The sequence below is a fragment of the Pseudophryne corroboree genome, chromosome 11 (genome assembly GCF_028390025.1).
Source record: "Pseudophryne corroboree isolate aPseCor3 chromosome 11, aPseCor3.hap2, whole genome shotgun sequence".
Taxonomy (NCBI): Eukaryota; Metazoa; Chordata; class Amphibia; order Anura; family Myobatrachidae; genus Pseudophryne; species Pseudophryne corroboree.
This window is the reverse complement of record NC_086454.1, coordinates 315,223,152-315,248,575: the sequence shown is the minus strand read 5'-3', so window position 1 is coordinate 315,248,575 and position 25,424 is coordinate 315,223,152. Positions and strand designations below refer to the sequence as shown.

The 25,424-nt window shown below is 47.0% G+C and overlaps 1 long non-coding RNA gene across 1 annotated transcript in view; it reads left to right on the top strand.

Annotated features, from left to right (window-relative positions):
- Nucleotides 1-25,424, top strand: part of LOC134970221 (uncharacterized) — a 177,237-nt gene that overhangs the window by 76,286 nt on the left and 75,527 nt on the right. Inside the window, exon 2 of the long non-coding RNA XR_010189723.1 lies at nucleotides 7,031-7,166. This is a non-coding gene — a long non-coding RNA (uncharacterized LOC134970221). The remainder of the gene's footprint in view (nucleotides 1-7,030; nucleotides 7,167-25,424) is intronic.

Below are 25,424 nucleotides of genomic sequence, written 5' to 3'. Positions count from 1 at the left end.
TGGTACCGGGGACACAGTACCTCCAACAAGTCTCTAGTTGGCTCTGCAGTAATGATGGATACCGGAACCACGTTTCTCACCACCCAGGATGCCAAGGCCTCAGTTATCCGCTTTGCAGCAGGATGACTGCTGTGATATTTCATCTTCCTCGCAAAGGACTGTTGGACAGTCAATTGCTTGGTGGAAGTAGTAAAAGTGGTCTTACGACTTCCCCTCTGGGATGACCATCGACTCCCAGCAGCAACAACAGCAGCGCCAGCAGCAGTAGGCGTTACACGCAAGGATGCATCGGAGGAATCCCAGGCAGGAGAGGACTCGTCAGACTTGCCAGTGACATGGCCTGCAGGACTATTGGCATTCCTGGGGAAGGAGGAAATTGACACTGAGGGAGTTGGTGGGGTGGTTTGCGTGAGCTTGGTTACAAGAGGAAGGGATTTACCGGTCAGTGGACTGCTTCCGCTGTCGCCCAAAGTTTTTGAACTTGTCACTGACTTATTATGAATGCGCTGCAGGTGACGTATAAGGGAGGATGTTCCGAGGTGGTTAACGTCCTTACCCCTACTTATTACAGCTTGACAAAGGCAACACACGGCTTGACAAATGTTGTCCGCATTTCTGTTGAAATACTTCCACACCGAAGAGCTGATTTTTTTGGTATTTTCACCAGGCATGTCAATGGCCATATTCCTCCCACGGACAACAGGTGTCTCCCCGGGTGCCTGACTTAAACAAACCACTTCACCATCAGAATCCTCCTTGTCAATTTCCTCCCCAGCGCCAGCAACACCCATATCCTCCTCATCCTGGTGTACTTCAACACTGACATCTTCAATCTTACTATCAGGAACTGGACTGCGGGTGCTCCTTCCAGCACTTGCAGGGGGCGTGCAAATGGTGGAAGGTGCATGCTCTTCACGTCCAGTGTTGGGAAGGTCAGGCATCGCAACCGACACAATTGGACTCTCCTTGTGGATTTGGGATTTCGAAGAACGCACAGTTCTTTGCTGTGCTTTTGCCAGCTTGAGTCTTTTCATTTTTCTAGCGAGAGGCTGAGTGCTTCCATCCTCATGTGAAGCTGAACCACTAGCCATGAACATAGGCCAGGGCCTCAGCCGTTCCTTGCCACTCCGTGTGGTAAATGGCATATTGGCAAGTTTACGCTTCTCCTCCGACAATTTTATTTTAGATTTTTGAGTCCTTTTTTTACTGATATTTGGTGTTTTGGATTTTACATGCTCTGTACTATGACATTGGGCATCGGCCTTGGCAGACGACGTTGATGGAATTTCATCGTCTCGGCCATGACTAGTGGCAGCAGCTTCAGCACGAGGTGGAAGTGGATCTTGATCTTTCCCTATTTTTGGAACCTCAACATTTTTGTTCTCCATATTTTAATAGGCACAACTAAAAGGCACCTCAGGTAAACAATGGAGATGGATGGATACTAGTATACTTATGGATGACGAGCGACTGCCGACACAGAGGTAGCTACAGCCGTGGACTACCGTACTGTGTCTGCTGCTAATATAGACTGGATGATAATGAGATAAAATTAAAATATATATATATATCACACTAGTACTGCAGCCGGACAGGTATATATTATGTAATGACGGACCTGCTGGACACTGTCTGTCAGCACTGCAGACTCCTAAAGTAAGCTACTAGTATCAAGAAGATAGAAAAAAAAACCACGGGTAGGTGGTATACAATTATGGATGGACGAGCGACTGCCGACACAGAGGTAGCTACAGCCATGGACTACCGTACTGTGTCTGCTGCTAATATAGACTGGATGATAATGAGATAAAATTAAAATATATATATATATATCACACTAGTACTGCAGCCGGACAGGTATATATTATGTAATGACGGACCTGCTGGACACTGTCTGTCAGCACTGCAGACTCCTAAAGTAAGCTACTAGTATCAAGAAGATAGAAAAAGAAAAAAAACCACGGGTAGGTGGTATACAATTATGGATGGACGAGCGACTGCCGACACAGAGGTAGCTACAGCCATGGACTACCGTACTGTGTCTGCTGCTAATATAGACTGGATGATAATGAGATAAAATTAAAATATATATATATATCACACTAGTACTGCAGCCGGACAGGTATATATTATGTAATGACGGACCTGCTGGACACTGTCTGTCAGCACTGCAGACTCCTAAAGTAAGCTACTAGTATCAAGAAGATAGAAAAAAAAAAAAACACGGGTAGGTGGTATACAATTATGGATGGACGAGCGACTGCCGACACAGAGGTAGCTACAGCCGTGGACTACCGTACTGTGTCTGCTGCTAATATAGACTGGATGATAATGAGATAAAATTAAAATATATATATATATATATCACACTAGTACTGCAGCCGGACAGGTATATATTATGTAATGACGGACCTGCTGGACACTGTCTGTCAGCACTGCAGACTCCTAAAGTAAGCTACTAGTATCAAGAAGATAGAAAAAAAAAAAAACCACGGGTAGGTGGTATACAATTATGGATGGACGAGCGACTGCCGACACAGAGGTAGCTACAGCCGTGGACTACCGTACTGTGTCTGCTGCTAATATAGACTGGATGATAATGAGATAAAATTAAAATATATATATATCACACTAGTACTGCAGCCGGACAGGTATATATTATGTAATGACGGACCTGCTGGACACTGTCTGTCAGCACTGCAGACTCCTAAAGTAAGCTACTAGTATCAAGAAGATAGAAAAAAAAAAAAACCACGGGTAGGTGGTATACAATTATGGATGGACGAGCGACTGCCGACACAGAGGTAGCTACAGCCGTGGACTACCGTACTGTGTCTGCTGCTAATATAGACTGGATGATAATGAGATAAAATTAAAATATATATATATCACACTAGTACTGCAGCCGGACAGGTATATATTATGTAATGACGGACCTGCTGGACACTGTCTGTCAGCACTGCAGACTCCTAAAGTAAGCTACTAGTATCAAGAAGATAGAAAAAGAAAAAAAACCACGGGTAGGTGGTATACAATTATGGATGGACGAGCGACTGCCGACACAGAGGTAGCTACAGCCGTGGACTACCGTACTGTGTCTGCTGCTAATATAGACTGGATGATAATGAGATAAAATTAAAATATATATATATCACACTAGTACTGCAGCCGGACAGGTATATATTATGTAATGACGGACCTGCTGGACACTGTCTGCAGAATGCGTTTATAAAAACACCACACGACGAGTGTTTAACTTTTTCAGGCAGACAATCACAATATACTGGTGGTCAGCAGACAATCACAATATACTGGTGGTCAGTGGTCACTGGTCAGTCACACTGGCAGTGGCACTCCTACAGCAAAAGTGTGCACTGTACTTAAAATATGTACTCCTGCTATAACTGCTCCCCAGTCTCCCCCACAATTAAGCTGTGTGAGCAGTGAGCACTCAGCACAGTCAGATAATGATATACAGTATTACATATGATGCAGCACACTGGGCTGAGCACAGATATGGTATGTGACTGTGTCACACTGTGTATCGTTTTTTTTCAGGCAGAGAACGGATTAATTAAACTGGTGGTGGTCACTGGTCACACTATCAGCAAGTAGTACTCCGTCCTAAGCAGACAATTACAATATACTGGTGGTCAGTGTGGTCACTGGTCAGTCACACTGGCAGTGTGGCACTCTGGCAGCAAAAGTGTGCACTGTACTTAAAATATATTATTTATGTACTACTGCTCTAACTGCTCCCCAGTCTCCCCCACAATTAAGCTGTGTGAGCAGTGAGCACTCAGCACAGTCAGATATACAGTATTACATATGATGATGCAGCACACTGAGGCTGAGCACAGATATGGTATGTGACTGTGTCACACTGTGTATCGTTTTTTTTCAGGCAGAGAACGGATTAATTAAACTGGTGGTCAATGGTCACTGGTCACACTATCAGCAAGTAGTAGTACTCCAGTCCTAATATGCTCCCCAAAATTAGTAAATAGTGTCTCTAACTCTCTACTCTCTTCTCTATAAACGGAGAGGACGCCAGCCACGTCCTCTCCCTATCAATCTCAATGCACGTGTGAAAATGGCGGCGACGCGCGGCTCCTTATATAGAATCCGAGTCTCGCGATAGAATCCGAGCCTCGCGAGAATCCGACAGCGGGATGATGACGTTCGGGCGCGCTCGGGTTAACCGAGCAAGGCGGGAGGATCCGAGCCTGCTCGGCCCCATGTAAAAAAAGCTGAAGTTCGGCGGGTTCGGATTCCGAGAAACCGAACCCGCTCATCACTAATTATTACTTCTTTTTTCCTGCTACTGATTCCTCTTCCTATGCAACCAAGCATCTGACTTGCCTTTCTCATTGTTTTGTTGCATTGCTTTTCTGCCTATAAGTCACTTGAAATAGTGACTCCTAAATCCCTTTCCTCCTCAGTAGTTTCCATTATAGTACCCTTGATACTATATTTAGCCTTTGGGTTTTTGCGACCCAAGTGCATGATTTTGCATTTTTTTTAGCATTAAACTGTAGTTGCCACTTCTTGACCATTTCTCAAGCCTACCTAGGTCATCAATCATTTGTTTTACCCCTCCCGGTGTGTCTACCCTGTTGCATATCTTTGTATTATCAGAACAACAGAGGCAGCGGTGAGCAGTGGGGGGCACTCTGGGGCAATGTATATCTGACACTGAGGCAATGTGTATCTGACACTGTGGGGGCATTTGTGTATCTGGCACTGTGGGGCAATGTTTATCTGACACTGGGGCATTTGTGCATCTGGCACTGTGGGGGCATTTGTGTACCTGGCACTCTGGGGCAATGTGTATCTGACACTGTGGGGCAATGTATATCTGACACTGAGGCAATGTGTATCTGACACTGGGGGGCAATGTATATCTGGCACTGTGGGGGCATTTGTGTATCTGGCACTGTGGGGCAATGTTTATCTGACACTGGGGCAAAGTGTATCTGACACTGGGGCATTTGTGCATCTGGCACTGTGGGGGCATTTGTGTACCTGGCACTCTGGGGCAATCTGTATCTGACACTGTGGGGCAATGTATATCTGACACTGGGGCAATGTGTATCTGACACTGGGGGGCAATGTATATCTGACACTAGGGGGCAATGTGTATCTGGCACTCTGGGGGCAATGTGTATCTGGCACTCTGGGGGCAATGTGTATCTGGCACTCTGGGAGCAATGTGTATCTGGCACTCTGGGGGCAATGTGTATCTGGCACTCTGGGGGCAATGTGTATCTGGCACTCTGGGGCAATGTAAATCTGGCACTGTGGGGCAACGTGTATCTGGCACTGTGGGGCAACGTGTATCTGGCACTATTGGGGTCATATGTGTATCTGGCCCCCCCATATGTGTATCATGCCCCCATTTTCATTGGCCACATTTTTTCTACTTGCACCACTGGTCAACGGCACCCCAGCCATCAAAATCCCAACAGCCCCGTAGTTAAGACACTAACCCTCCCCTGCCCCCTACTCTAACCCTCCCTTGTGGGTGCCTAACAATAACCCACCCCGGGGGTGCCTAACCCTCTCAGGGGATGCCCAACCCTAACCTTCTCTTCCCCGCTGCCTAAACTTAACCCTCCCCACTTGGTGCCCAACCTAACACTGAGAGGACGATCGGGATTCCCGGCGTCTGTATTTTGATGCTGGGATTCCTCTCCTTGTCGGCATTCTGACATCAGGATTGTGGCCGCAAGTCGGGATTCCGCCGTCAGTATTTTGAGTCCGGCGGTATTGTGACTGCTTCCTGTGTGTGTGTATATATATATATATATATATATATCTAGTGAACCGGCACTCACTCAATGTAATAAAACAATAGGCCCGGTGCCTTCCACAGCAAAAAGCAGACACAAGTAAACAAGAGAGGCGGCACTCACGGCTGGTAGAATCACAAATCAATAATACCACACAGGGCTTTCTTCAACGTTTCAATTCTAATGAATTTTCGTCAGGATACAAACATATAATCAAAAACGGCTTACCTTATAACCCCTCACCAACTGTGTTCAGCTGTGCTCGCCGCCGGGACCCGGCCCCCGGCCGCGTCACTCAAAGATGACGTCATCGCGCCCATGGCGCTCGTCAGCGTAACCATCACCATGGAAACCCGGGACGTGAATATAGCAAACAGGGAAGGGGAAATACAGCAGCTACAGAAAAAACATTCAGAATCAAAGCATCGAATAACACATGCTAATAAGCATATAATACAATATAAACACTTAAGACTGCTTGTCTAAAAAGAATCATTAACAATATATAGTATTATAACCACTATGAATAACAAGTGGTTATAATACTATATATTGTTAATGATTCTTTTTAGACAAGCAGTCTTAAGTGTTTATATTGTATTATATGCTTATTAGCATGTGTTATTCGATGCTTTGATTCTGAATGTTTTTTCTGTAGCTGCTGTATTTCCCCTTTCCTGTTTGCTATATTCACGTCCCGGGTTTCCATGGTGATGGTTACGCTGACGAGCGCCATGGGCGCGATGACGTCATCTTTGAGTGACGCGGCCGGGGGCCGGGTCCCGGCGGCGAGCACAGCTGAACACAGTTGGTGAGGGGTTATAAGGTAAGCCGTTTTTGATTATATGTTTGTATCCTGACGAAAATTCATTAGAATTGAAACGTTGAAGAAAGCCCTGTGTGGTATTATTGATTTGTGATTCTACCAGCCGTGAGTGCCGCCTCTCTTGTTTACTTGTATATATATATATATATATATATATATATATATATATAGTTAAGACAAATTACCGGCACTCACTGTCTTAAATGTAGTACGCCCGGGTGCCCTCCGTCACTTTCGTGCATGTAATCAAATTTGTACTCCGGCGGCACTCACTGGATAATATATAGGTCAAAATGATTTTATACTTGAAACTTATTATGATTGATTGCTAGTCATGCGTAACTTGGTAGCTGATTCCAGCGTTTTTACTGGAGACGTGGTATAATGTATATTGCACTCTTGTTGTTTATAGATGGTCCCTATGGCAACCGGGACGTCGACGGGGAGGAGCGTCTGGGAGAGTGGTGCAGGTTGATGACGTCATCCGTCCCCCGCCGGCGTGGACGAGCCTGGGATACAGTGCACGGGTGATGGTGAAGGGTATAAAGGTACGTGGATTATTGTGTATATGCTGTTCTGACGAAAGATATAAATCTGAAACGTTAACTAAGTTAAGAGCGTTGTCTCTGCTTTATTGATTTGCTGTACAAGTCCTGAGTGAGTGCCGCCGGAGTACAAATTTGATTTTATATATATATATATATATATATATATATATATGTATTTAAATATAATGAAATGTTTTAGAAATGTACAAATGTGTAGGTCTGCAGCAGGGGGCATTAGTTCCCGGGCTACAGGTGTGTTATGGGGAAAGCCTGAGGTTGGGCCTTATCCTATCGTTGGTGGGGAGGCTGCAGCCACGGTGTCCAGAAGAGACCGTAGGAGTGGTGACGTACGCCCACTCAGGTTGTTTAAGGAAGCATAACCTGCTACAGGCAAATATAGGCCACCCGCTGAAGTACTTTTTGCAAACAACTAGACATCGGCCCCTTATTGATGTGTTCTGTTTTTATGTTATTTTTCCCCTTCATTATGATTTAGAGCTGCAGGAATAGAATTGTATCAAAGGCAGGACAGAGCTTTGTGCTACCAATAAACAGCTGTTCAGATCATTAAAATGCTTTGGTGAAGAACAAAGATGGAAGACAGAAGAATAAAGCACTGAATTTAGAAAGTGTTGCCAAAACATTAATGTTGCCTGAAGATGAAGTCTACTTTTAAAGATTTTGATATTTTAAAATCGGTGACCAATCACAGTGCTGCTGGGGTTGCGGCGTGTCCAGGGAAACTGCTGCAGCCGAACATTGCAGCAGTCTTTTCTCTCTGTGGTGCAGCACCACAATTATTCTATTTCCACACTTTTTATGTAGGGGGCGTGGTCACATCTGCAGCATTAAACCACGCCCCCTACAGTACCCAGGCCCAGCACCGATCTCTACAGCCCTGGGTAAAGGCCAACACCTGCAAACCTGTTTTTAGCTGGAGGACATCAAGTGTTTGGTTTTTCCTTGTACCCTACTTTGCTACATTCTAGTGAGTTCTGCAGCCAATGGCATACCTCCCAACATCTGGAGGTCTGCTGGCGGGACACCTCGGAAAAGCGAAAGGGGTGTGGCCTGTTGGAAAGGGGGCATGTTTTTGCGTGAATGATGTGCTCACGAGCCACGCTTCCCAATTTTGTCACAGAGGGGACACTCTGTGAGCTGCTGGCGATGCCCGAGTCTCTCTGCCTCCCGGGAATAGATGTGCACAGCGTCTGCTCAGCGCTGCTCTGCTCTGAACTTACCAGAGCAGCGAGCGATAGGGAACCTCCCAACTGCCCCGACCCCACCCACCGCAGGACACTTCAACCCGCGGGAGAGACGGGTGTGGATCATTAGATCGACAGTATCTAGGTCGACAATGTTTAGGTCGACCACTATAGGTCAACAGTCACTCGGTCAACAGGGTTGGAAGGTCAACAGGGTTTCTAGGTCGACATGTGCTAGGTCGACAGGTCAAAGGGTCGACATGAGGTTTTGTTTGTTTTTTTGTGTCGTTTTCTTCGGAGAGTGACCGGGAACCCCAATTAGTGCACCGTGTCCCCTTGCATGGCTCGCTTTGCTCGCCATGGTTTGGACAATGTGCCTCGCTCTGCTACCGCTTCGCTCGGCACAGTTTACCGTTCCAATCGTAGTCAACGTGGATCGTTAAGTATGAAGAAGTTCAAAAAAAGAATTTAAAAAACAACAACTCATGTCGACCTTTTGACCTGTCGACCTAGCACATGTCGACCTAGCACATGTCGACCTTCCAACCCTGTCGACCTAGTGACTGTCGACCTATAGTGGTCGACCTAAACATTGTCGACCTAGACAGTGTCGCTCTTCAAACCGGATCCCGGGAGGGACAGCGGGACAGACCCCAAAAAAACAGGACTCTCCCGCAAAAATCGGGACAGTTGTAAGGTATGCAATGGATGGTGCCTGTTAGTTGAGTACAGTTAGTTAGTTAGTTAGTTAGTTAGTTGTTACCTGTTGACTAAACACCGTAAAGAAAAAAATGAAGGAACTAAATAAAAAATAAAATAAAAATGAAGACAAGTAAAGCCCCTGATTGTACTATATGAAACACATGGCACTGGGAACCACCTTTTTGGGGTCCCCAGCTAAAGCTCCCTGACATTTGGGGTTCCAGTTGAATAAAAAAAGATTTCTCACTACTTGTCTATGACTTGCTTCCTGTCACCGTAAAAGACGACACACGTTCGCTTGTAAAACTAATGACTCCGCTGTATACTCCACTCGCCTGTGATATTTAAAAGTTAATTAATCTGCAATAAAATGTTCTATTACCACAAAGCCGCATTCCAGCAGAGCCCGGGAGACAAGTAAGATTTCTCTTTTGTCGGCGTAATGTCACTCTCCAGCTCCCCGCGCTGCTCACCACTAAGCTGCTGACTTTTAAATAAATGCAAATCAGATTTGACGGATTTCTAGATTCTTAATCTGCTCAGAATTCAGTGACCATATAGAAGACAAGGCATGCATGCAGATGGACAAACGTGCACCGATTACCATGGGCCATGCAATAGTCCAGGACTGAAGAGATTACTGGTATAATAGGACACATTAAATAACAGGTCCTATTCATATTTACAGATATTTCTATGCCCGCACACCCTCCAACATTTTACACATATAACCGGCACAAATTAGAAAAGGGGGCGTGGCCACGGGTAAAGGGTTCCTATACTTTCAATGGAAGTTTGGAGAGACAAAAATCGGTACAGACCATAAAGAAACTGTACTGTACCTGCTAAAAAGGTCCAGTTGGAGGGTATGTGCCCGGCCTGTTGGGCATTGTGGGCCTGATTCAGAGATGGACGGAAATTCAATTCTGCTTATAAGAAGCTTTGAATTTCCGTCCGATTTTAAGGGCGGAACATGCAGGAGACATCTGAGCAGAAGAGACGCGTTCTGCATTTAGCTGGGATCCCAGCACTGCGACCAACATCACAAGCTGGGATCCCGATGTCGCGCAGAATGCCAGCTGAGTAAGCCTCATCTTACGTAGGTGACCAACAGAAGGGGGGGGGGGGGGGAGGGGGTCTGCGAGGCCAGAAAGTCTGTGTGGTCACACGCAGACCCTTGGCTCTACCCTCCCAGGAAATGGGGGTGCTTCCAGGAATGCAGGCCTCCCCCTGCCTCCTCCCCACCCCCTCAACTGCCTGTCAGTCAGACATGCGCAGAACGGACCTTGCGCATCCGCAGATTTACGGCGAGTGCAGCGTGCCCACAAGGGGCTTTCTGGCACTCGTCCCTCTACCAGTGCCAACATTCTGGTGGATGGGATCCTGCTGTCGGGATCACTAGCACATGCAGGGGGGGTTTCTGAGTACCCAGAACCAAATGTATTTTGTCTTAATCGGGCAGGGTCCAGCAGACAGCGATTGGAGCCCCGCCCCCTCGCAGCTATGTGCCGTGATTCGCGGATCAGTGGTGAGTGGCGAGCCAACATGACATGTTTCTCAAAGAAGCGTGTCACATTGGCTCCGCCCCTCCCCACCAACCCCCAAATTGTGACAAAAAGCCACAAGGGGGCGGAGCCTAACGATTAATGTTCCCCTGGCCCTGCCCGACCCCCAGCACTGCCAGCAGCCTGTAATCTTCTGCAGCGTAGTGACCCCGGGGCACGCTCCAGGTGAAAGTGTAAGTGTGTGTTTGTGTATATATTACATGTGTTCTATGTGTGTGTATATTTTCTATCTGTGTGTACATTGATGTCTTTATGTGTTCAGTGTGTGTTTGTGTACAATTGTGAATTTTCCTATGTGTGTATAAGTGTGTATATAAGTAAGTGCATGTGGTCTATGGCTATGTGTTTTATGTGTATATATATATATATATATATATCTGCATGTGTTTTATGTGTTCTACATAACGTGTGTGTATGCTTATATGTATATGTGTGTGTGTATGTATATATATATATATATATATATATACTGTATACGCACACACGTGCGCACATGGAAGAAAAAAAACTACAAATCCTGCATTTGCCCCTGGGGATCATGACATGGCATCCCACCCGCCGGTACATCGTACGTATCTCAAGTGGGGAGCAGGGTGTTTCTTGTATGACTGAGCCCCCCAGTGCTGAAAGTAGGGTGGTACGGAGTACCATTAAGAAATATGGTGGTGGTGCACAGTACCAAAAGCCCACCACTGGGGCATAATTTATAAGGGGCATTTTTGTGTGTGGGACATAAAATGGTGTCAGTGGCATAACTGTGTGTCACATAATATGTAATAGGAATTATGGAATAATATGTTAGGCATTACGGCGTGTGGCATAATGTGTAATGGGCATTACGGTGTGAGGCATAATATGTAATGGGCATTACGGTGTGTGGCATAATGTGTAATAAGCATTACAGTGTGTGGCATAATGTGCAATGGGCATTACAGTGTGTGGCATAATTTGTAAGGGGCATTTCACTGTGTGCATAATGTGGCCATGCCCCTGTTGTCATGTAGCCACTCCCCTAGTTTTGTGTAACCACACCCCTCATGACATGTGACCACGCCCATTTTTAAACTATCATTACCACTCTATATATAGGACAGTGCACCATTTATATGACAGTGGATTGCCTCCTTATATGACTGTGGGGGTTGAGGGGCGGGGCCCAGAGATATCAATGTACAGGGTCCCATGATTTCTGTTGCCGGACCTGTGTTTTATATCACCACATGAGCTGCAGAGAGCAGAATGGTGAGGACGCAGATAGCTGCACATGACACAAGACTTTACCTCTAACGCTTAGAAGTTGTTAACAGAATGTGAAAGCCTGATTTGAGCTGGCTACTAGGAACCGAGGGAAGATTAGGGAACATGTATTGAATTGTGGCACCTGGCATCCGTTTTAATAGGTCACGTCTATCTACATTAGACAGCCAACCGGCCGCTTGAGGTTGATGCTCCCAAAATGATGACATCAGGAGATACAATTCTCTGCGTGCTGCATCAATCCTGCATCCATCTTTGAATCAGGCATTGTGCTTTATCTGAGATGGTAGATGGACAGATTGTTTAGTGGGAAAATTATGGGGGTAATTCAATTAGCATCAGTAATTTACAGCGGACTAATTGACCCCCCAGGGCTATTCAATTAGCTCCCGCTTGCAGCTATTATCGGGAATTTATTTCAGGAGGTAAAAAAAAATATTCTCCCCAAAATTAGACCGTTTTCACCAAGCCGCAACCGAAAACACATAGGTCCGTAAACTTATCACAGAATCTATGTGTTTTCACCAGAAAATTTATATTTTTTGGTGCACACAAAATGGGGGCTAATTGAATAGCCCCCAAAAACAAAAATTGCGAAAAAGTGGGAGAATATATCAGGGCTAATTGAATTCTCCCATATGTGTATATCACTTGGCTGTTGTTTCTGTGTGACATGAAAGTACCATGGCTGAGAGAGGTTTAATTCAAATATTATCACTGGGTCACGCAAGGCATGTGTGTAAAATTTATTATGATAATCTGACCACTATTTGGGGCTGATCGTTTACTCTGCACAATGTGAGTGCAGATTTTTAATTTATCCAGGCCAGGCATTCCGAACCTCAGTCCTCAAGACACACTAACCGTCCAGGTTGTAATAGCATCCATGCTTCAGCCAGCTGGTTAAATCAAAATAACGGAGGTACTGTACTCATTAAATTACCTGTGCTCAAGCATATATCACTGAAACTTGGACTGTTATGGTGCGTACATACTGGCCGATATATCGCTGATCCATCGGCCAGTGTGTACAAACGATATGTGTCAGGTCCGGGTGTTTTTGTGAATCCGTTAACCCGGGACCAACCACAGGTGTAGGTGCTGGGGTATGAAGAAAGCAGGGAGGACGAAGAAAGTTCCGTTTCATATATTTATTGAAAATAACAATTCAGTAAAGTGGTAAATGGCAAGTTATTAATCACCATAATATACTGACGTATTGCATGAATAATAGAAATAATATGCAGGATATATCTTAAAGAAAAAATAAAAGAAATGTTCATGGAATTGCGTTTAAAACAGGCTGGAGAATAAATGTTGAATTGTCCAAATATAAACAAGCTTTGATGCTGAACTGTAGAATGTGTTTAACTGGGTAATGCAGACATGAAGAAATAACTGAGGATTTGCAATGAAGTTTTGAGAGGTAACTGAGAGACTGTGAAGAATTATCCTTGTAATGGCAACATAGAAAGTAAAAGTACTAAATTGGGTTACTTGCGAGTTCCGGAGATCACTGTGAGACTGTAGCAGATGATATAAGTGATGAACGGGTTAAATGCAGAGCAGAACAAACGAACAGCTGAAGTTAATGGAATCCTCCAAACTCTGTATGGTTGAAAGCAGGCAGATAGGGTTTCCTCATACAAGACTCTGGGAATCCAATTGTTACCAGTAGGTGCGTGATTAACTGACAGCACAGCGGGGAGCCGGTGGATCTTTAGCAGTGAAGGCTGCAGACGGGCCTCTGGGAACGGAGGCGATATCTGGACCACGGGAATCACACAGGAATGCACGGAGAGAGCTCAGAGCTAGAGCACAGCGTTGATACAACAAAGCACTGGCCCAGAGTAACATAATCCCAGCCTACTTAAAGGCAGCACAAGCACGGGATTGGCTTACACCTGCCCACAGGTGTTTTCACAAGTGCTCTGTATTACCTATTTGGTCTCCAACATGGCCACCTCCTATACAGCAGACACACCGCAGTGCCTTAGGCCATTTGGTCCCCGCACTCACAGTTCCCAGACTCTGTATTACCTGTGCCACTGATCACGCCCCGTCCCCACACGGGTGCACAGCACTGCGAGCAACCGCACTGGCAACGGATGAACCCCAGAACCCGCAAAGGTAAGAGACCGGTTCGTGACAATATGTCTGTGAACGCCATCGTTTACAGACATATCGTGTTGTCCCTACAGCACAGAAAAGGCCCTGCGGCACACTTTCAGCACAAGACGGCAGTGATTGACGGCTCAACGAGCAGGGCCCTCAACCCTCATGTGCCTCGTTTATGTCGCTATCGTTTATTTTTAGCCTGAAATCGTCCAATGTGTATGGGGGTAATATTGGTGACCGAAGCACGCTCCCGCATGTCATTCAGCGTTCACAAATATTGAGCTGACATGCAGCTCAACCCGTCAATGTTAGGCTGAGCTGAATGTACGGGAATGCCGGCGGTGATGTCACTGAACGTTATCGTTGAACAATAACGTTCAGTATGTATGCGCTATATCGTTGAACACTATATCGTTCAGCGATATAGTCGTTCACCGCCGGCATTTAAACATCGGGTAGTGTGTACCCGCCTTAAGTGTGTTTTGAGTACCGAGGTTGGGAATGCCTGGTTTAGGCAATACACAACAATTTGTAGGACTCAAATGGAAGGCGCTTCTTAACAATAAAATTTACAAAAATATAATATCAGGAGTAGGACAGATAATACATCCCTGTTGTTGGTAGGAAGGATCTCCGTAGGACAAGGTACAGGTCTTCTCTTCCTTTACCAGGTGTCCTCTCACACCATGTGTCCTCTCACAAGATGATGTCAATATGTGAAAAAGACAATAATATATATATGTGTAGTAAAGTTTTTAACAGAAAAATACTGCAGTCTCTTATTGTGTGATGCACACACAGAGTGGTTAAATGGATTTCAATCGAGGGGCGTACCCTGACTCACACTTCAAGAAATGTGCCACACATATAATGGTATCTTTATCCACCACAGTGTCTGGAACCCCAGCATGCAATAGGACCCTTAGATAGCAGGTAAGCGTACCCCACTCACACATCAACAAGCTGAATCGAAGCACATAAAGGTTTCCTTTGTGTTTAGAGGAATATTCTTATTATTGATGTGGGGCGATTCTTTGTTCGTTGTCACTTCTGGACTTTCAGTCCATTTGCATGCTGTTTGTTTTTTATCCTGTACCACAATTGTGTGAGGTTTTTTTTAATAAACTTTTTTTATATGGACTGTTGCTGTTAAATTCGTGTATGGCGTCCCATCGCTGAACGTACCATAGATGTGGATGTCTATCATGGTGATCGTGTACATGTTCAGCTTTTGAAAGAAACCCAGATACGTTTGAACACAACTAACCGTTCCGTGAGTAGGGTACGCCCCACATCAATAATAAGAATATTCCTCAAAACACAAAAGAAACCTTTATGTGTTTCGATTCAGCTTGTTGTTGTGTGAGTGGGGTACGCTTACCTGCTATTTAAGGGTCCTATTGCACTGCTTTTTGGTCCGCCCTGATGGTTTATGTACGCTACTGTCGTTACATTGTCCGACTGGTTCAGTATGGGCAGATCTCGAAGAAGATGTTCCGCTTGCAGAAGGCCCTTGTAAATGGCCCTTAATTCCAGAACGTTTATGTGGAGACAAGTTTCCTGACTTGACCATCTTCCTTGGAAGTTTTCTCCCAGCGTGACTGCCCCCCAGCCTCGGAGGCTTGCATCCGTGGTTACTAGGATCCAGTCCTGGATCCCGAACCTGCGCCCCTCTAGGAGGTGAGAGCTGTGCAGCCACCAGAGGAGTGGGACCTTGGTCTTGGGAGACAGGATTATCCTCCGGTGCATGTGTAGGTGGGACCCGGACCACTTGTCCAACAGGTCCTACTGGAACACTCTGGCATGGAACCTGCCAAACTGAATGGCCTCGTAGGCCGCGACTATCTTCCCCAGCAACCGAATGCATTGATGGATTGACAGTCTTGCTGGTTTCAGAATTTTCTTCCACTGGAAGAAAAACTCTCTGAAGTTCTGTGTCCAGTATCATTCCCAAAAAACGACAATTGCGTTGTTGGAAGCAACTGTGACTTTGGCAAGTTTAGGAGCCAACCATGTTGTTGAAGAACTGTCAGGGAGAGTGCAATGTTTCGCACCAACTGGTCCCTGGATCTCGCCTTTGTCAGGAGATCGTCCAAGTACGGGATAATAGTGACTCCTTGTTTGCGAAGGAGAACCATCATTTCCGCCATCACCTTGGTGAAAATCCTCGGAGCCGTGGATAGACCAAACGGCAACGTTTGAAATTGGTAATGCCAATCCTGAATCGCAAATCTCAGGTAAGCCTGATGCGGAGGATAAATGGGAACATGTAAGTAGGCATCCTTTATGTCCACCGTGTCACAACTGAGGGACTGAGCTGACGGGAGGCAGCCTCAGTTGTAGGGGCTGAGATGTACCGGAACCTGGGAGGTTGTATCAGACCCCTGGACATGTAAGTAACATGAAGAATAACTGCCCGAAGGCGTGACCACGACAACTTGGATAAAAGTCAATGATGTTTATTTATGACAACTCCGCAACACAGCAGCAGTAAAAGAAAACATAAAAGTCAGCAGAGGATAAATACAGTTCCTGGGTACTACAGGGTGGCAAGAGCCACAGGCTCTGGTAGTGTGAGATAGTTCTTATAATCTACTAGTTGGAAAGTCCTTACCAGGCCCGACTGTAGCAATGGAGAAAGCCCAGGATCGTACCAGCTGGTGTTCCAGGAAAAGCTGGGCTGCTGTAGATAAAACGGCTGCTGTGGATACTGGCTGGAACCAGACTGTAGATGGCACGGAGAGGATACTGGCTTGAACCAGTTAAATAATAAATGAACTTGAGAGCGATGAAATATGAGATGAAGTTTAAGTTTGAGAGCGGTGAAATTATAACGCCGGTGATAAATGATAATCTGCAGAAAAGGGTATCGGCACTTTAAGAAGAGCTGACCACTGCTGGAAGCTGGATGCTGAAAGCAGGTAGATCTGTAGCTGGAAACAGATGAATCCAAATGGATCGGAGAGTCAGGCTACACCGCAGGTGGAATGCTGGTGCGGGTCTCTATAGTGGAAGTATTGACACAGGAGCTGGAACCTGAAAGACAATCACAGGAGAGAAACAAACTGGAACTAGGTTTGACAACCAAAGCACTGACGCCTTCCTTGCTCAGGCACAACATATTTATACCTGCAGCAAGGAAGGGATTGGCTAGGCAATTATGCAGATTAACAATACTGACAACAGATTGGTGGAAATGATCAGCTGACAGAATCCAAGATGGCTGCGCCCATGCAGACACTTGGAGGGAAGTTTGGTTTGTAATCCATGTGGTAATGAAAACAGTAATGGCGGCGCCGGCCACCGGAGACAGGAGACGCCAGGCTGACAAGTGCACATCCAACCACGCGGACACAGCGGAGGCCGCGGCTGACGTAATCGCCACTCTGACACTGCATGCAGAAGCTCAGGGACGGCGGCGGAGGCCGCGGGAGACGCCATGCCAGATGTAATATGGCGTTACTGTGACAGCGTCTCAGAGAGACAGGAGAGGATGCAGGAATGTGAACATTAGGATAACAGATGGGATCCGGTCCTGGAGCGCTGAGCCAGCCTTAGGAGGCATCTGATGGGTAAGAAATGGCGTCCAGATACCCGGATCGTGACAGCACCCCCCCCTTTAGGAGTGGCCCCAGGACACTTCTTTGGCTTTTGAGGAAACTTGGAATGGAATCTCCGGACCAAGGCAGGAGCATGGACATCAGAAGCATTGGTCCATGAACGTTCCTCAGGGCCGTAACCCTTCCAGTCAATAAGATACTGTAGTTGACCGTAACGGTGACGTGAGTCCAGGATCTTGGCCACTTCATACTCAACGCCTCGTTGAGTTTGGACTATCGGAGTTGGAGGAAGTGAGGAATGAAACCGATTCAAGATCAGCGGTTTCAACAGGGAAACATGGAATGTCCTGGGTATTTTCAAGAAGGGAGGCAACTTCATACTGGGAACTCTTAACCTCAAATTCTTCGTGGATAACCATACCCGATCACCCACCTTGAGAGCAGGAACTGCTCGACGCTTCTTATCCGCAAACTTCTTGCACCTGAACGATGCCTTGAGCAGAGCTGATCGTACGCTCCTCCAGATATTGGCAAACTGATGCAAAGTGATATCCACTGCTGGAACAGAAGTTGCTGGAAGCGGTTGGAACTCAGGGACTTTAGGATGGAATCCAAAGTTAGTAAAGAATGGTGTTGAAGAAGATGAGGAATGATACTGGTTGTTATGACAGAACTCGGCCCAGGGAAGTAATTGAACCCAGTCATCTTGAGAGGAGGACACATAGATGCGGAGGAAGGCCTCCAAGTCCTGATTCACCCTCTCAGTTTGACCATTGGTCTGAGGATGGTAAGCCGTGGAAAACTTTAGCTTGACTTGGAGGACTTGACATAAACTTCGCCAGAATTTGGCTGTGAATTGAACTCCTCGATCTGAGATAATTTCTTCAGGAAGACCGTGGAGTCGGAAGATCTCTTGTATGAATACTTGAGCCAACTTGGAAGCTGACGGAAGACCGGTGAGAGGAACGAAGTGTGCCATCTTGGTGAACCGGTCAACTACCACCCAGATGGTATTGAACTTGTTGCACATGGGTAAGTCTGTAATGAAATCTATCGACAAATGGGTCCATGGTTGATGGGGAACGGATAGTGGAACCAGTTGCCCCGCAGGCGACTGGCGGGATACCTTATGTTGAGCACACTTTGGGCAAGATACAATAAACTCCAAGACGTCCTTTTTCAGAGTTGGCCACCAATAGGACCTAGAGATAAACTCCAGGGTTTTTTTGGATACCTGTATGTCCGGCAAAACGGGAAGCATGGGCCCAATGCATGAGCTTCTTCCTTAGCATCGGCTTCACAAAACTTTTCCCTGATGGGGGCGTAGAGTCCATCCCTACCGTGGAGAATGCCAACGGATTTATAATAGGATGCTTGTCTGAAGACTCTGACTCATTTTCTTGCTCCCATGAGCGGGAAAGGGCATCGGCCTTGCGATTCTGAGAGCCCGGACAGAACTGGAGTTTAAAGTCGAACCTGGAAAAGAAAAGTGCCCATCTGGCCTGACGAGGGTTGAGACATTGTGCGCCCTTCAGATATAAAAGGTTCTTGTGGTCTGTAAGTATGGTGATTGAATGAGAAGCTCCCTCCAACAGATATCTCCACTCCTCTAGAGCGAGCTTGATGGCTAGCAACTCCTGGTCGCCAATGGCATAGTTGCGCTCCGCTGGGGAGAACTTCCGGGAGAAGAAACTGCAAGGATGTAAATGGCCATCTTTAGCCCTCTGAGATAACACCGCTCCTACTCCAACGGAGGAGGCATCCACCTCTAAGATGAAAGGAGAGTCGATGTCGGGCTGTTTCAGAACAGGTGCAGAGATGAACCTTTGTTTCAAAAGATGAAAGGCTTGCATAGCTTCTTCAGACCACTTGGACGGGTTAGCACCCTTCTTAGCTAAAGCAGTAATAGGCGCCACAATGGTGGAAAAGTCTCGTATAAACTTTCTGTAATAATTGGCGAACCCTAAGAACCTCTGGACCCCTTTGAGGGTTAAGGGTACCGGCCAATTCTGGATTGCTTGTAGTTTCTCAGGATCCATCTCTAGTCCGGAACCGGACACAATGTACCCTAGAAACGGAATGGACTTGACTTCAAAGACGCATTTCTCTAATTTGCAATAGAGATGATTGACACGGAGACGGGACAGAACCTCCTTTACCCAAAAACGATGTTCCTCTAAATCGTTGGCAAAAATGAGGATATCATCTAGATAGACCACGACATGACGGTATAAAATGTCTCTGAAGACCTCATTGACAAAATGCTGGAAGACAGCTGGAGCATTGCTCAATCCGAAGGGCATGACGAGGTACTCATAATGTCCGTCACGGGTGTTAAAGGCGGTCTTCCACTCATCACCCTCACGGATCCGGATGAGATTGTATGCACCTCTCAAGTCCAACTTTGTAAAGATGGTAGCTCCGCTAACTCTGTCAAAGAGCTCAGTAATCAAGGGTAAAGGATAGCGGTTCTTGATGGTAATGTCGTTCAAACCTCTGTAGTCGATGCACGGCCGCAGACCACCATCTTTCTTCTTTACAAAAAAGAAGCCTGCGCCGGCTGGAGAAGAAGAAGGTCGAATGAACCCCTTTGCTAGGTTCTCTTTAATGTATTCCTCCATAGAATGCGTCTCAGGCAGAGACAACGGATAAGTTCGGCCTCGAGGTGGAACCTTCCCTGGAACGAGATCAATCGGGCAGTCCCATTCTCTATGAGGAGGAAGGATATCAGCAGAAGCTTTACTGAACACATCCGTGAAATCTTGATATGGAGGAGGTGGAACATCAGACGACCTAGGGGAGGAAGAACAGACAGGCAATACTTTGAACAAACATGTCTCAGCACAGGAGGAACCCCATGCCAGGATTTGCGTAGTCGTCCAATCAATTGTAGCATTGTGAAGACGGAGCCATGGAAGGCCCAGGACCACAGGATGTGTGGCTCTTGGAATCACTCAAAAAGAAATAAGTTCGGAATGAAGAACTCCCACTCTCAGACGAACTGGTAGAGTCCTTAAAGAAATAACTGCATCAAAAATCTTGCTGCCATCCACGGCAGTTAAGGAGATGGACGAAGGAAGTCTCTCGGTGGGTAGGGACCACCGTTTAACATAGGCTTCGGTAATAAAGTTCCCAGCTGCTCCGGAATCAAGGAGGGCAATGACGTTCCGATAACGTTGAGCAACTTGAAGCGAGACTGGGAGATTACAATCTTGAGGAGATGGAGAGGAGCTCATTACTCCTAGCCGGCCCTCTCCTTGGCTAGCTAGGATTTGGAGTTTCCCGGACGTTTGGGACAGGCATTAATGGTGTGAGACGGAGCTGCACAATAAAGACAGAGAGACTCGGAGAGACGTCTTCGGCGCTAAGCAGGAGTTAAACGGGAACGGCCAATTTGCATGGGCTCATCTTTAGATGGTGACAGTTGACGAGGAGGAGGAGCAGAAGATTTTGGAGCAGATGATCTTCCACGCTCAGTTGCTCTCTCTCTGAAACGTAAATCAACTTTCGTGCAGAGTGAGATTAGCTCATCTAACTTAGAAGGTAAGTCTCTGGTAGCTAACTCATCTTTAATACGCTCAGATAAGCCATGCCAGAATGCAGCATACAGGGCCTCGTCGTTCCATGCCAGTTCGGATGCCAGGATCTGGAACTGTATAAGATATTGTCCTACAGTACGTGATCCCTGGCGTAAACGGAGAATCTCAGATGAAGCTGAAGTTACCCGGCCTGGCTCGTCGAAGATACGCCTGAATGTTGACACGAATGCAGTGTAGGAGGATAGCAGGATGTCGGACCTCTCCCATAACGGTGATGCCCAATCAAGGGCTGAGCCACTGAGAAGAGAGATAATATAGGCAATTTTTGTACGGTCACTGGGAAAATTGCCAGGTTGTAGCTCAAACTGAATCTCACACTGGTTGAGAAATCCCCTGCAGAATCTTGGAGATCCGTCAAATTTTGCTGGCGTTGGAAGATGAAGACGTGGAGCAGAAATGGGTAAGGTGGGTGGGGTTATAGCTGGAGTCACTGTGGTTGACGCACCAGACGCGCCTGATCCACGGAGGGTTGTCTGAATCCCATCCAGCCGAGTAGAGAGATCCTGGAGACAGCGGATGATGTGGCCCTGTGCAGCCTCCTGATGTTCAAGTCGGGCTGCCAGTTCTTGCATCGGCCTGGCCGCTTGATCCTGGTCTCCGGCTGGATTCATTAGGTCAGTGCTTACTGTCACAACTGAGGGACTGAGCTGACGGGAGGCAGCCTCAGTTGTAGGGGCTGAGATGTACCGGAACCTGGGAGGTTGTATCAGACCCCTGGACATGTAAGTAACATGAAGAATAACTGCCCGAAGGCGTGACCACGACAACTTGGATAAAAGTCAATGATGTTTATTTATGACAACTCCGCAACACAGCAGCAGTAAAAGAAAACATAAAAGTCAGCAGAGGATAAATACAGTTCCTGGGTACTACAGGGTGGCAAGAGCCACAGGCTCTGGTAGTGTGAGATAGTTCTTATAATCTACTAGTTGGAAAGTCCTTACCAGGCCCGACTGTAGCAATGGAGAAAGCCCAGGATCGTACCAGCTGGTGTTCCAGGAAAAGCTGGGCTGCTGTAGATAAAACGGCTGCTGTGGATACTGGCTGGAACCAGACTGTAGATGGCACGGAGAGGATACTGGCTGGAACCAGTTAAATAATAAATGAACTTGAGAGCGATGAAATATGAGATGAAGTTTAAGTTTGAGAGCGGTGAAATTATAATGCCGGTGATAAATGATAATCTGCAGAAAAGGGTACCGGCACTCTAAGAAGAGCTGACCACTGCTGGAAGCTGGATGCTGAAAGCAGGTAGATCTGTAGCTGGAAACAGATGAATCCAAATGGATCGGAGAGTCAGGCTACACCGCAGGTGGAATGCTGGTGCGGGTCTCTATAGTGGAAGTATTGACACAGGAGCTGGAACCTGAAAGACAATCACAGGAGAGAGACAAACTGGAACTAGGTTTGACAACCAAAGCACTGACGCCTTCCTTGCTCAGGCACAACATATTTATACCTGCAGCAAGGAAGGGATTGGCTAGGCAATTATGCAGATTAACAATACTGACAACAGATTGGTGGAAATGATCAGCTGACAGAATCCAAGATGGCTGCGCCCATGCAGACACTTGGAGGGAAGTTTGGTTTGTAATCCATGTGGTAATGAAAACAGTAATGGCGGCGCCGGCCACCGGAGACAGGAGACTCCAGGCTGACAAGTGCACATCCAACCACGCGGACACAGCGGAGGCCGCGGCTGACGTAATCGCCACTCTGACACTGTGCATGCAGAAGCTCAGGGACGGCGGCGGAGGCCGCGGGAGACGCCATGCCAGATGTAATATGGCGTTACTGTGACAGCGTCTCAGAGAGACAGGAGAGGATGCAGGAATGTGAACATTAGGATAACAGATGGGATCCGGTCCTGGAGCGCTGAGCCAGCCTTAGGAGGCATCTGATGGGTAAGAAATGGCGTCCAGATACCCGGATCGTGACACACCGAGACCATGAAATCTCCTTCCTCCAGACTGGAGATCACTGCCCTGAGAGATTCCATTTTGAATTTGAACTTCTTCAGGTAGAAATTTAGGGATTTCAGGTTTAGGATTGGCCTGACCGAGCCGTCCGGCTTCGAGACCACGAAAAGGCTTGAATAAAAGCCTTCTCCCTGTTGTGACGGGGGAACCAGGATAATGACTTGATTCTGATACAACTTTTGTATAGCCTCGCTTACTACCTCCCTGTCCGGAGGAGAAACTGGTAAGGCCGATTTGAAAAATCGGAGACGGGGAACGTCTTGAAACTCCAGTTTGTACCCTTGGGACACTATTTGTAGAACCCACGGGTCTAGGCCCGAACGAATCCAGAACTGACTGAAGAGTTTTAGACGTGCCCCCACCAGTGCGGACTCCCGCAAGAGAGCCCCAGCGTCATGCGGTGGATTTGGCAGAAGCAGGGGAAGACTTCTGCTCCTGCGAACTCGACAAGGTTGTTGATCCTTTACCTCTTCCCCTCCCTCTACTAGCAAGGAAGGAAGAGCTTCGCCCTCTTCTGTATTTTTTTGGACCGAAAGGACTGCATTTGATAGTGGTGTGTTTTCTTTTGTTGCTGAGGAACATAAAGATGACTTACCCGCGGTAGCCGTAGATACCAAATCATCGAGGCCATCCCCAAACAAGACACCACCTTTATATGGAAGAGACTCCATATTTTTCTTGGAGTCTGCGTCAGCATTCCATTGGTGAATCCACAATGCTCGCCTAGCCGAGACCAACATGGCATTGGCTTTTGATCCCAAAAGGCCAATATCTGTTGCAGTTTCCTTTAGGTATGCTGCAGCGTCCTTGATATAACCCAGCGTCAAGAGGATGCTATCCCTATCCAGTGTATCTATATCAGAGGACAAGTTATCTGTACGATCTGCTGGGCTTAAGGGCCGCCGTGCCCGGTGCTGGGAGAGCCACCTTTTAGACAAACGTGACAGGGCGTTGTCCAAAATGGGAGGTGACTCCCACTTTTTCCTGTCCTCAGTGGGAAAAGGATAAGCAACCGGAATCCTTTTGGGGATTTGAAACTTTCTGTCAGGGTTTTCCCAGACTTTTTCAAATAGAGCGTTCAGTTCATGAGAGGGAGGAAACGTCACCTCCGGTTTCTTTTCTTTATACATACAGACCCGTTTATCAGGAACAGCAGGGTCCTCAGTGATATGTAATACATCTTTAATAGCCACAATCATGTACTGAATGCTCTTTGCCAATTTTGGATCTAATCTGGAATCACTATAGTCGACACTGGAATCAGTGTCCGTGTCGGTATCAGTGTGCATCAATTGGGCAAAAGAACGTTTTTGCGACCCCGAGGGGGGTCTGGACTATAGCATATCCTCCACACAGACTTATCTAATCTATTACTGATAAGAGCCATATTCGCATTCAAGACATTCACCCAGTCAGGAGTCGGCGGTGCCGACAGGGTTACCCCCACAGTCGTCTGTGTCCCTAATACAGCCTCCTCCTGGGAAGAGCACTCAGCCTCAGACATGTCGACACATGTGCACCAAACACCCACAGACACACCGGGCTTATAGGGGACAGACCCACAGGAAAGTCTTTCAGAGGGACACAGAGAGGATTTGCCAGCTCACAACCCAGCGCCAAACTAACAACTCTGAAAACACAAAAAAATGCCTCAGACCTGTAGCGCTTTTATATGCCAATATACTGCACCAATATGTACTGCGCCCCCCCCCCCCCCCCCCCCCCGTTTTGCACCCTGATACTTGTCTGCAGTGTAAGGAAGGACCAGCGTCTCTGCAGCCTTGTGGAGAGGAAATGGCGCCGGGCAGTGAGCTGTGATAGTGAGGAAGAAGCTCCGCCCGCGTAATGGCGCGCTTCTGTCCCGCTCAAATTAAACAAATAATTATACTGGCGGGGGTTAGGACAGTGCCCAGGCACTAATGTCCCCTCTTGCCAATTAACTTTTAATGAGGATTTATGCTGCCCAGGGCGCCCCCCGCCCCGTGCCCTGCACCCTGCATTGCCTGTGTATGTGGGAGCATGGCGCGCAGTGTTCCGCTCGCTGCGCGGTACCTCAGAATGCCGTCACTGAAGAAGAAGTCTTCTTTTCTTCAGCTCCTCAACTGTCTTCTGACATCTAGCTCTGTAAGGGGGTGACGGAAGGCTGCGGGAGTGAGCATCTAGGCGTAACCAGCGAACAGCACCCTCAGGAGCTAATGGTGTCCTGTCGGCCAGAAGCAGAGCCATTGAACTCACCAGAAGTTGGTCATACCTCTCTCCTCTCAGTCCCACGA